Source organism: Tasmannia lanceolata, unplaced genomic scaffold, assembly GCF_043159265.1.
Source record: "Tasmannia lanceolata isolate RefF3 unplaced genomic scaffold, GAP_Taslan_0.1 ptg000008l, whole genome shotgun sequence".
NCBI lineage: Eukaryota > Viridiplantae > Streptophyta > Magnoliopsida > Canellales > Winteraceae > Tasmannia > Tasmannia lanceolata.
The window spans coordinates 18,137,675-18,149,128 of NW_027518685.1; the positions used below are offsets into that span (position 1 = coordinate 18,137,675).

At 36.7% G+C, this 11,454-nt stretch overlaps 1 pseudogene; it reads left to right on the forward strand.

Annotated features, from left to right (window-relative positions):
* The first annotated feature begins 1,350 nt into the window (after positions 1-1,350).
* On the forward strand, positions 1,351-8,333 carry LOC143882781 (peroxisomal 2,4-dienoyl-CoA reductase [(3E)-enoyl-CoA-producing]-like; annotated as a pseudogene).
* The last annotated feature ends 3,121 nt before the right edge of the window (positions 8,334-11,454 follow it).

The following is an 11,454-nucleotide window of genomic DNA, read 5'->3' on the forward strand; positions in this document are numbered from 1 at the left end:
TATATCCCAATGATGTAGAGAAATCTGATATCCTTTAAGAGGTTGACTACATGGGTTACAAGTCCTCGACCATTGTTTCACACTGAGGGCATGTGTTCGATCCCAACTTACCCACCAAAAAAAAAAAAAAAAAAGATTGTCTTAAGAGAGTTGACAACTCAGACAATAATGTTAGAAGTACGGTGGTAATAACTGGATAGTTGGAGATATTTTCAGTCTCCACATGTATTAGCACTTCCTTTCATGACGAGTGAATATTAGATCTAGTATGTTATATTCATACGTGTGAGAATACTTTGATGCATTCTAAGAAAGAGTGATAGGTATAGTGAGTCTACTTGTGATATCATGTGAGTTACTGTGGTAAAGGTCAACATGTTTGATGGATTAGCACATGTTTTGCATGATGTGATATATCCCAATGATGTAGAGAAATCTGATATCCTTTAAGAGGTTGACTACATGGGTTACAAGTCCTCGACCATTGTTTCACACTGAGGTCATGTGTTCGATCCCAACTTACCCACCAAAAAAAAAACAAAAGATTGTCTCAAGAGAGTTGACAACTCAGACAATAATGTTAAAAGTACGGTGGTAATAACTGGATAGTTGGAGATATTTTCAGTCTCCACATGTATTAGCACTTCCGTTCATGACGAGTGAATATTAGATCCAGTATGTTATATTCATACGTGTGAGAATACTTTGATGCATTCTAAGAAAGAGTGATAGGTATAGTGAGTCTACTTGTGATATCATGGAGTTACTATGGTAAAGGTCAACATGTTTGATGGATTAGCACATGTTTTGCATGTTTGATGGATTAGCACATGTTTTGCATGATGTGATATATCCCAATGATGTAGAGAAATCTGATATCCTTTAAGAGGTTGAGTACATGGGTTACAAGTCCTCGACCATTGTTTCACACTGAGGTCATGTGTTCGATCCCAACTTACCCACCCAAAAAAAAAAAAAAAGATTGTCATAAGAGAGTTGACAAATCAGACAATAATGTTAGAAGTACGGTGGTAATAACTGGATAGTTGGAGATATTTTCACAGTCTCCACATGTATTAGCACTTCCGTTCATGACGAGTGAATATTAGATCCAGTATGTTATATTCATACGTGTGAGAATACTTTGATGCATTCTAAGAAAGAGTGATAGGTATAGTGAGTCTACTTGTGATATCATGTGAGTTACTATGGTAAAGGTCAACATGTTTGATGGATTAGCACATGTTTTGCATGATGTGATATATCCCAATGATGTAGAGAAATCTGATATCAAGAGGTTGACTACAGGGGTTACAAGTCCTTGACCATATGTAGAGCCATAAAAATCACATGGGACTGCCTGGTTCTGATGAAAAGGTGAAGTGTGGAGTATTTTATCGTCTGATGGGAAATATGATAGTTAAGGTGCAATAGAAAGTGTAATGTACACATGTTATGTATGACATCAAATATCACCTATGTAGTTTTAAATTTGAGAAAGTACTATAGCAACCCAGGAAAGATGCACTAGAATGCACTTATTAAATCTATGTAACAGTTGAAGAAGACATTGCATTATGTTTTACACTTTGAGAGTTATCCTGATGTGGTTCAAGGCTTACAACGACGTGACTTGGAAAAGGATCCAGATGAATCAAAGTCGGGGAGTGCATCTGTTTTCACCGGCCATGGAGCTATTTTTTCTTAGAAATTAAAGAAAGATACATGCAACACTTATTTAACAATAGAATTAGAGTTCATAGCATTGACATCTCTTGGAGAGGAAGTAGAATGGCTAAGAAATATATTGGTAAATACACTAATACAGGTGAAACATTGCCATCTATAAGTACCTATTAATAATGTTGTTTAATTTATACTAGATGAATGATAGATCCAATGACGCCCTTGCATAGACAGCCAGAAAAGGACCCTTGATTGGATCGTCAAATCGACTTGATTTTTGACCTAATTGAAAAACAAGATTGGCCCCACCAAGCGAATGCTTCAGATCAATCAAAACGAGGGTCCCAACGAACACATTTAATGCAAAAATCTCCCTCTATTTGTGCTCCGGATTTTCCGGGGTCATTCGTAGCGCGTAACCAAGAGAGAAAAAAATCACCCTTGATTTTTATTAGATTCTTGCCTGCTAGAGTTCAAATATAACACCAAATAAAATAACACAATTCTCTTAGGCTCTGTTCACTTGTTTTCTCACTGCAGAAAAATAAAAGAAAGGAAAAGAATCTGACGTGGCAAAATGGAAAAGAAAGGAAAAGAAACTGTCACGGGAAACCTGTTTTCTCGCTGTTCAGTTGCCCAAATTAAATGGAAAAGAAAGGAAAAGGTAGCCCATATTTTCCCGCGACAGTGAGAAAATCGTTTTCTTATCAAATCGGTGGGAAAATAGTTGAGGGAAAGAAAAGGAAAGCAGAATTTCCACGTAATATTTTGGTTTTCCATGTCAGTATCTCTAGTTTCCCGGGAAACGAAGAGAACAACGCTATTTGTGCTTTCTCGGGAAAAAATGAGTGATTTTCCTTTCCTTTCTAGCGTCGGGAAGACAAGAGAGAGAGAGAGAGAGAGAGATGTAATTTGGCAATTGAGTCTCTATTCAAGCCTGATATTCTCAAAGGGAAGGTTGCTCTTTGGACAGGAGGGGGCTCTGGAATCGGATTTGAATTGTCCTCTCAATTTGGAAAACATGGGGCCTTAATTGCAATCATGGGTCGCCGAAAACACATCCTTGATTCTGCTGTTTCCGTTCTCCAATCCCAGGGAATCCAGGTTTTTTTTTTTTTTTGGGACAGGGGTGGACAAAACAAATGAAGGAGTGGCCCCACTTGTTATTTTGTTTGCCCATTTTTATTCTTTAAAAAAAATAAAATTCTGGGACCATTTTGTTACCCATGCATAGAAATTTGGAACTCTAATAAGGTGGTAAAATTCTAGTAGCCAATGTATGTACCTATGCTTTGATTAGGATTATGTTTGTAGACAGGTGCTTATGGATTCATAGAGTAATACCATAGCAACCATAAGATTTGTCAGAAAGTTGCCTTCTTTTTTACTCCACTATAAGTCTACCATAACATCTTGCTTTCTCATTGTAAGGCAAACTTATGGATACATCCTCTTTACAAATCATGAAATTATGGAATCTTGCAAATCCTAATTCTTGTCTTAATATCTCTATCATTTGTAATGTACCCCCTTCTTTTTTCTTTTTTCTTTTTCCGAACGAGAGAAGTAACAATTTATTAAAAATAAAGAAAATATAATGCAACAAAGAGACAATTTTTGGGGCCCAATTTTGAACTACTATAAGGCATGTCTTGGAAACCAAAAGATGAGAACAATTGACCATAATTCAATGCTTAGATAAGACCTTTGCACAATGTTAAAAATGAAAAGTTGTTTTGGAGAAGAATCATGCGTGATATTCCTTATCAAGATCTATCATCTTAATAATATTAAGGCTTGTAAAAAAACATCATATCACAAATGGCCTGGATATTTCTCTAGACACCACCTTCTCTGTTACAATTTTTCAATCAACCTCTCTATGTTCGGTTCACTGATGAAATATTGGATAAGTTGATATACAAATGGGATCTTAATTATTGCAATACGTCTTGTTTGAAATTCTTGCTGAAAATCAAGCCCAATAACAAAATGCTTACTGATGAAATATTGGATAGGTTGAGATACAAATGGGATCTTAATTATTGCAATATAACTTGATTGAAATTCTTGCTGAAAATCAAGTCCAATAACAAAATGCTTAAACTGAACTGATTCACATTCTATGTGATCCATAGCCCTGGACTCACACTTCTACTCTAGAATGAGCAATCACTATATCTTTAGCTCTTTTGTGTGATGAAATTTCTGCCAAAAGTCGTGCAATACCCAGCAGCAAAACGCCTGCCTTCCAGTCCCTATTGATCTTTCCAGAGAATAAGCAAATATATCAACCATCAAGCTGTCCATGGTTAGAGAATAGGATTTTTTTCTTATTAGAGACTTAAGGTATGAAGATGCCGCATCTATATGGGGCTTTCTAGGAGCATGTGAACAATGATTGAAAAGTCCAATATAATATGCAATATATGGCCTAGTGATTGTCAAATAAGTCAACTTGTTGATGATATAATGATAAGAACCGTATCATTCAAGAAACTGATTTCATCCGCACTGAGATGATAGTTAATTATCTGTACAAATTCAGTTGTCTTTGCCCCTAGTTTACTAGTCCCATTAGGAGATTATGAAGACATTTTCTTATAGAAATGGTGATACCATTTTTTTTTTTTTGGATCGAATTCAAATTCCAAGAATCTGCATATGAGGAAATATATCTTTGATGTCAATTTTTTGTTGAGGCAAGAATTAAGCTCTCTTATCGTATGTTCAGCATCCTTTGCAAGCATGATATCATCTACATATGTTAGAGGAATATTGGTGCCCATGTGCCCTTGGATTCTTTAACATAATATTTAGTTTTACATAGTTGAAAGCCAAATCCAGACCTTCCCAAGTCTTTAAAGTTTAACGCACCTCTTGGTCGATTGCTTTGTCTGATAGATAGCCTTATTCCATCGAAAATCCTTCCCTTTTGCCTCCTTGGTTGTAAATCTATGAGTTGGAGACATTTGCATCTTTTCCTCCAGCTCATAATTTAACAATGCATTCTTCACATCAGGTTTGTGGAGAGTCTAATCCTTCTTGGTAGCAATAGGCAGAAGAATAAGACACTATCATTTTGGCTACTAGGGAAAAGTCTTAGCCTAGTTGATGCAGGAGGGGGTGTTTCAGTGTTGCAGGGGAACGATGAAAGAGACTGGACACACTGTCCTTAATCAATTGGGTAGCTTGTATAGCCATGACTGGCAGCCATGGGAGCATTAGGTTCAGGATTCTGAACCTTATGAAATAAGTGGGTCGGATACAATTCATGAGTGTTCCAATTCTTGGTTGAGAATTAAAGTCACAGATCCTTGGTTTCAATACCTGGATCTTGTGTAGTTTCTAACAGAGCCTTTTAAACTGATGTGAATGTGAACTTTTGGATCAAATAATTTACAGGCACTATTATTTGTAGGAATCAATTCTCAAGTCTGATTTAACCTTAGCTGAGCGTTTCCAAACATTCAAGCCTTCCAAGATATGAGTCATTTATTACTGAAACCTGAAGTTTCAAAACCTCTAGGATTGACGAGTAGCTGAATTAAAAATACCTTATAACCCTTGAACTCATTTCCAACTAGCTTATTTCTAAAACTCCTCAGCCAGTTCATCTCTATTGCAGGAAACTAATATCTCAAATGATCAAAGCAGCAGACTTCTCAGAATTAATAGAACCTCATCCATCAAAATCAGGTCTAAGAATTCAATTCAGCTTTGCACGACCGATAAGGTTTGGAAAGGGCTTCGTTCTTCGAAGATTTCCTTTCTGTGCGGCAGGAATACATACACGGCCACTGATTTGGATGTCTGGAATTTGAGGCTTAATTTCCATTACACTGATTTGTAAGCACATATCATAATTTTCTCCTGTGTCTCTGCAAGTCTTTGACTCCTTTATCTTAACCCAACATTATGTTCTAGACTGTACATCAAATTAATCACGCTTCTTGAAAATTTAAAGTTCATGCATTTTAATTTTAGATAGTTGCAGCTTCTTCCATTACCTTCATAAGCAAAACACTGACTCATGGTTACATTCTTATGTATTAGCTAATATACCTATAGGTAGAAGCATTCCTGGATTGTTGTCTTTCAAATCAAATGATAAGAGTATGAGACATGCAATGTAATTCGTGAGTGCTATATGGTATGTTGCAGGCTATTGGGCTTGAGGGAGATGATCGCAAGCAGGAAGACGCAGCAAGGGTTGTGGAATCAACTATTAAGAATTTTGGCAGACTTGATATTCTTGTGAATTCCGCAGCGGGAAATTTTCTTGTTTCGGCAGAGGATTTATCCCCTAAGGGATTTCAAACAGGTTGTGCATCTCAACAGGCATTTACAGATGGTTGCATACTTGCATGATATACAGTTGTCACTGTTGTTCTAAAACATTGTCTTTAAATTATATAATCGTATAAGATACACTTCTTTCATGTTATGAATGATCATTGAATTACTCTATTGAAAAGTTCATTTTTGTTAGGCAACCCTAAAGCAACATTTCAGCTTCCCAACCTGTTGTCATCCACCCATAAAAGAATCCTTAGGGCCTGTTTAGATGTAGAGTATTTGAGGGCTGGAGCCGTGCACTTTTTGCTGTTGGGACGCTTTGCAATTGGGATGCTTTTTTGCATGTGAACCACATGATGCAGTTCAATTTACAGTTTTTACAAACACTCTGAGCTGTTTAAAGTTTAAACCATAGTTTCAAAACTCCCCCACATAATCGTTGACTCCTCCGAGTCCACTCTGTTTTCCCTTTTTCCCAACAAAGTCAATTGAAACTCCTTTGACTCTCCTGATTTATGACCACATCAACCGATTACTAGACTGTGTCATGCCGAATTGTTAGGATTTGCTTTGGCCTCTTTTTGACCCGCATCCACGCTTTGAAACACTGGTTTAAACCTCCAACTGCTCCATTCTAGTTTCAACTCTACCTCAAACGGATGGCACCCTAAACAGGCCACTAGATTTACAACTTCTCGATAATAACTTATTGCAGGAGCATGATCCAATTTTCCTATGTAAAAAATGGTTTTTCCTATTGTTAAACGCACATGCTTTATACATATTCCTCACACCCCATCTGCTGCAGGACATAAGAATTATTGAACTAAATGTTTCCTTCTTTGTTTCTAATCCATCTTTGCAGTTTTGAACATTGATTCCGTGGGCACATTCACAATGTGCCATGAAGCGCTAAAATATCTGAAGAAAGGAGGGCCAGGCAAAGGCCCTTCTGGCGGTGGACTTATTCTTAATATAAGTGCGACTTTGCATTATACAGCATCCTGGTATCAAATTCATGTATCTGCCGCCAAGGTTTGTCAAAATACAACACGCTTGCATAAGAGTTTAAAATGTGCCTCAATTTATTTCATAATATATCCTCCATTCAACAGGCGGCTGTTGACAGTATTACGAGGTCGTTGGCACTGGAGTAGGGGACTGATTATGATATCAGGGTCAATGGGATTGCACCGGGGCCCATTGGAGACACTACTGGTATGAGGAAACTTGTACCAGATGAGATGAAGGGTAATGGTAGAGAAAGCATGCCTCTGTTTAAACTTGGGGAGAAATGGGATGTTGGGATGGCTGCAGTGCTGCACTCTACCTAGCGTCTGATGCAGGTAGGCGATTATATAAATTGAATGATTTCTACAGTTGATTAATGTCTGATCTTTGATTTCTCATCCTACCTTTTAGAAAACTCTTGTTTGCTTTTGCTTTTGCTTTTAAAAAAGATATAACCATGCTTACATGTTCAAAGTAACATAGCAATCCATAGTTCTTCCCCTCATATAAATAGTTTGTTATTCAATTACTTATACACAAATCCTCCAGCATTTACAGATAAAAATCACTTTCATCTTTCATGAAACTATGTAACTGATTACGATAGACTGCAAAGTTGATTCTACTTGTTATACATATCGAGGAAAGAACAATTAACTTTTATTTTAGGTTAAAAATCGTACTTACCTTGGCCAAAATACAATTGTTTCTGTTGTGGCAATGTTTGGATTGTCAATGAATTTGATTTGATTTGTTATACATATTTAGGAAAGAACAATTACCTCTTATTTTTGGGTGAAAAAACTTTCTTACCTTGGCCAAAATGCATCTGTTTTTATTGTGGCTGTGTTTCGATCGTAGATGAATAAATCACCCATTTTGTTGAAGTGAAAGCCTTAAATCTCAATGTCAAAGCTGGTAACATCAATGGTCTATATCTGTCTACTTTGACCTTCACTTATTAGTTTTTCTGTTCAAACTTGAGTCTGATGGAAGTCTAGTAGATCTGTTCACATCTTATCAAACTAATCCTTGATATATGGAACACTATACTCTCTTTGATCCCTTGTTGCTGCGAAACACCTCCACGCTTTCCAAACTCTGTTGTTATTGAAGTACATGTTACTTTGTTTTCTTGTTGCTAGTGTCATTCTGATCTCATTCATCTATTTCCATGTGAAGGTAAATACGTCAATGGAACAACACTAGTTGTGGATGCAGGGCTGTGGCTAAGCTGCCCTCACCTAATTCCTAAAGAGATGGTTAAAGAATTGTCTCGGGTTGTCGAGAAGAAGTCGAGAACAGCACCGACTGGCGTTATGACCAGCAAACTGTAAAATTTCATCAGCATTAATGATATTTTCTTTTGGGTCTGAAATTTATTGATTGGCAACTTAAACTGGGATTTTTGCAGGGAATGTTTTATGAAATGAATAATTTAATAGAGGATGTGAAATTTTGTCGTAAGTTTTCTCAATGTTTGCTGCATTAGCTTTGATCTAATCAGATGGAAATATGAGAAGAAAAATATAGTCATATACATTGTCAGGCTAGAGTGCTTGAGCTGTCTAGTTTGAAGTTTGAACACAATTACAATTTTATAAATTTGATGAATCCTATCACCCTTTTTTTTTCTTGGTAGTGAAAGGCATCCTTATTGTCAAGATTTTATTATTCTTATGGGTTTTTTATAACAATTTGAACATCTTTTGTTGCTATGGTCGTCATGTCCTGTTCTCTGTAACTTTGAAAAATTCTTGAAACAAAAAATTCCAAATTATGGTCCCATGTTTAAAATTTAGAAAAAAAAAAACTCAAATAATTTAAAAACACAAATTTGACGGAAATTACTTCGGAAATTTCTCACAAATTATTTGTAAATATTGTGAGAAAATTAAAAAGAAATTTGCACTCACATTGTAATCTAGCAAGCAAATACAACACTTCATGCCTATTTTTGTGAATTATTTAGAAAACTAAGTATATATAGTTGATAGATACATATATTCAAAATTTTCCAAATCCAACTTTCTAACTATTTATTGTGAGACGCAACTAAATATGTAGTGGGCCATCGCAGAACAGACTATTCCAGTCTTTGAATCAAGATGGCTTTTCTATCTTTGAAGGTGGCATTTCGTTCTTATTTTTTAAAGGTATTTTCCTGAAAACTCTGACCAGCCCATGTTTTGCAACCATGATTTTTTACTTTTTCATTGAATATTAGCTTATCAAGTATTGAGGGAGGGGTAGTGAGAGGGAGAGGGAAAGAATTGAGAGTAAATGAGTGAGAAAATCGTGTGAAGTGGCTAAAAAATAGTGAGCATAGTTTTTTATTTCCCTATTTTCAACCACTTTGCATCCTCTCCTCACTCATGTCCTCTTATTTTTCTCCCCCCCTCCCCCCCTCCTTGTTCCTCTCCCGTCTCTTGTTAAACTAATATTTCATAGAAAAAAATTTCATGGCAGCCAAGCATGACCAATGTATTTGTACGTCATGATCAAGAGGATAGGATCATTAGTGTTGGGTTTTTTACTAAAGACTCGAAGTAACGACTAGATTTGGAAAACAACCACCAGTTTTAATGTAGACCAACTCCAAGTTATGTGCAACAACATATGCTGAATTGAAATGAGCCCCACCAGAATCAGGAATAACAAAACCAACAAAGAAAAAAAGAAAGAGGTAATAGGGCAGTTAAATAAAGAGGTTGTTGGGGCTGAAAATTATGAATTTTTGAATTTGGTTGTGGAGGGTTTTGAGAGCCAATCCACAAGCAGAGGCATCTGCAAAAATCTCTCCTCTGTTACGAACCTAAAAGATTTAATCTTCTCAGAGGGAAGATGAGCCTCTTGACCCACTTCGAGGGAAGGGTCGTCCTCCTCTGTGCACAAAACACACTATTTTGGGATAAAAATTCTCATTGAACAAAGAAAGGCTACGTACAAGTTATTTATTAAAAATCCCTAACCTAGCTAATCCTTATCTCTAAGACTCCTAACTAACTAAATAACTACAAAGCAAATCTCAAAAATAACAAATATCTCAACCGATTTATTTCGGCCAAGGTGGGACCCAAATAAGCACGTAACATTCCTCCCTCCTTGAAATCAACATTGTCCTCAAGGTTGGATCATTAAAGAAGATAACCTCTTCCGCCGGGGTCCCAAATCTTAGTGGGCCTCATCTTCACGAAAAACATAGTTGAAATCAATGGTTAAAACAACTCCATCTTCCAACCGATCTCATCGTGTCGTTCATCAAAGATCCTTCAGTGGGTTTTCCTGGAATGATTTGGATGTTGATGCACAGATAACTGTGTGTGAGGAGAGGAGCAGTAGACTATTTGGCGACGAACTTTCTTTCGTGGCATTTTCACCTTTTCTTCTGGCTGATTTTTTCTCTCTTCTTCTTTTCTCCTCTTTTTCTGTTTCACCATTTCCTTTTTGTAACCGTCTTTTTTTCGATTTGCTTTCTTTCATCTTCGCAGATTTCCTTGATCAGCATGCTAATTTTGTTGAGGCCTTCCGCAAATCGCCGTTGCTCTTCTATCATTTTCGAAACATATGTTTTCATCTTCTGAAAATCATCGGGCAGGAAATCCAAAATCTCCAAATATGTATTCATGGCGCAAGATCGACTGCTTTGATACCAATTGTTACGAACCTAAATCGGTTCGTAACGAATTTGATCTTCTCAGAGGGAAGATCAGCCTCTTGACCCACTTCGAGAGAAGGGTCGCCCTCCTCTGTGCACAAAACACACTATTTTGGGATACAAATTCTCATTGAACGGAGAAAGGCTACGTACAAGTTATTTATTAAAAATCCCTAACCTAGCTAATCCTTATCTCTAAGACTACTAACTAACTAAATAACTACAAAGCAAATCTCAAAAATAACAAATATCTCAACCGATTTATTTCAGCCAAGGTGGGACCCAAATAAGCACTTAACATCCTCCCAGATTCATTTCTCCATAAGCAGACCTATGCGATGGCGTTCTTGGAGATGGCAAAGGAAATAGAAGAGGAGGTTCTAGGTTTGTTATGAATTCAGTCGAAAACAAATGCTAAATTAGGAAGTGAAATCGGAATAAGAAATAAAATCGAAATACTGGAATATGAAGGGGCCGTTTGGATGAGCGGATTTTAGAATCCGGGATTTCTTCAAAATTGTTGATGAGAAACAAGCGAAGAAGCATACCGGCTGTCGTTTTCTGATTTCTCGCCCTTCTTTCCGTCAGCAAGAAAGTAGCAGATCATCCCATGTTTCCAGGTTTTAGAAATCTCGTGATGCGTGAGAGATTTCTAAAACTTGGTTTTCTTACTTAAAATCCAAGAAACTGTTATGTGTATTTTCTTATGTTGTATGGGGTTAGTTAGTGCATAGTAGTGGGTATGTGTTTTAGTGTAATGGCCATTAGTTATGGCTAAGGTGTTTAGGTAGTGGGAGTTA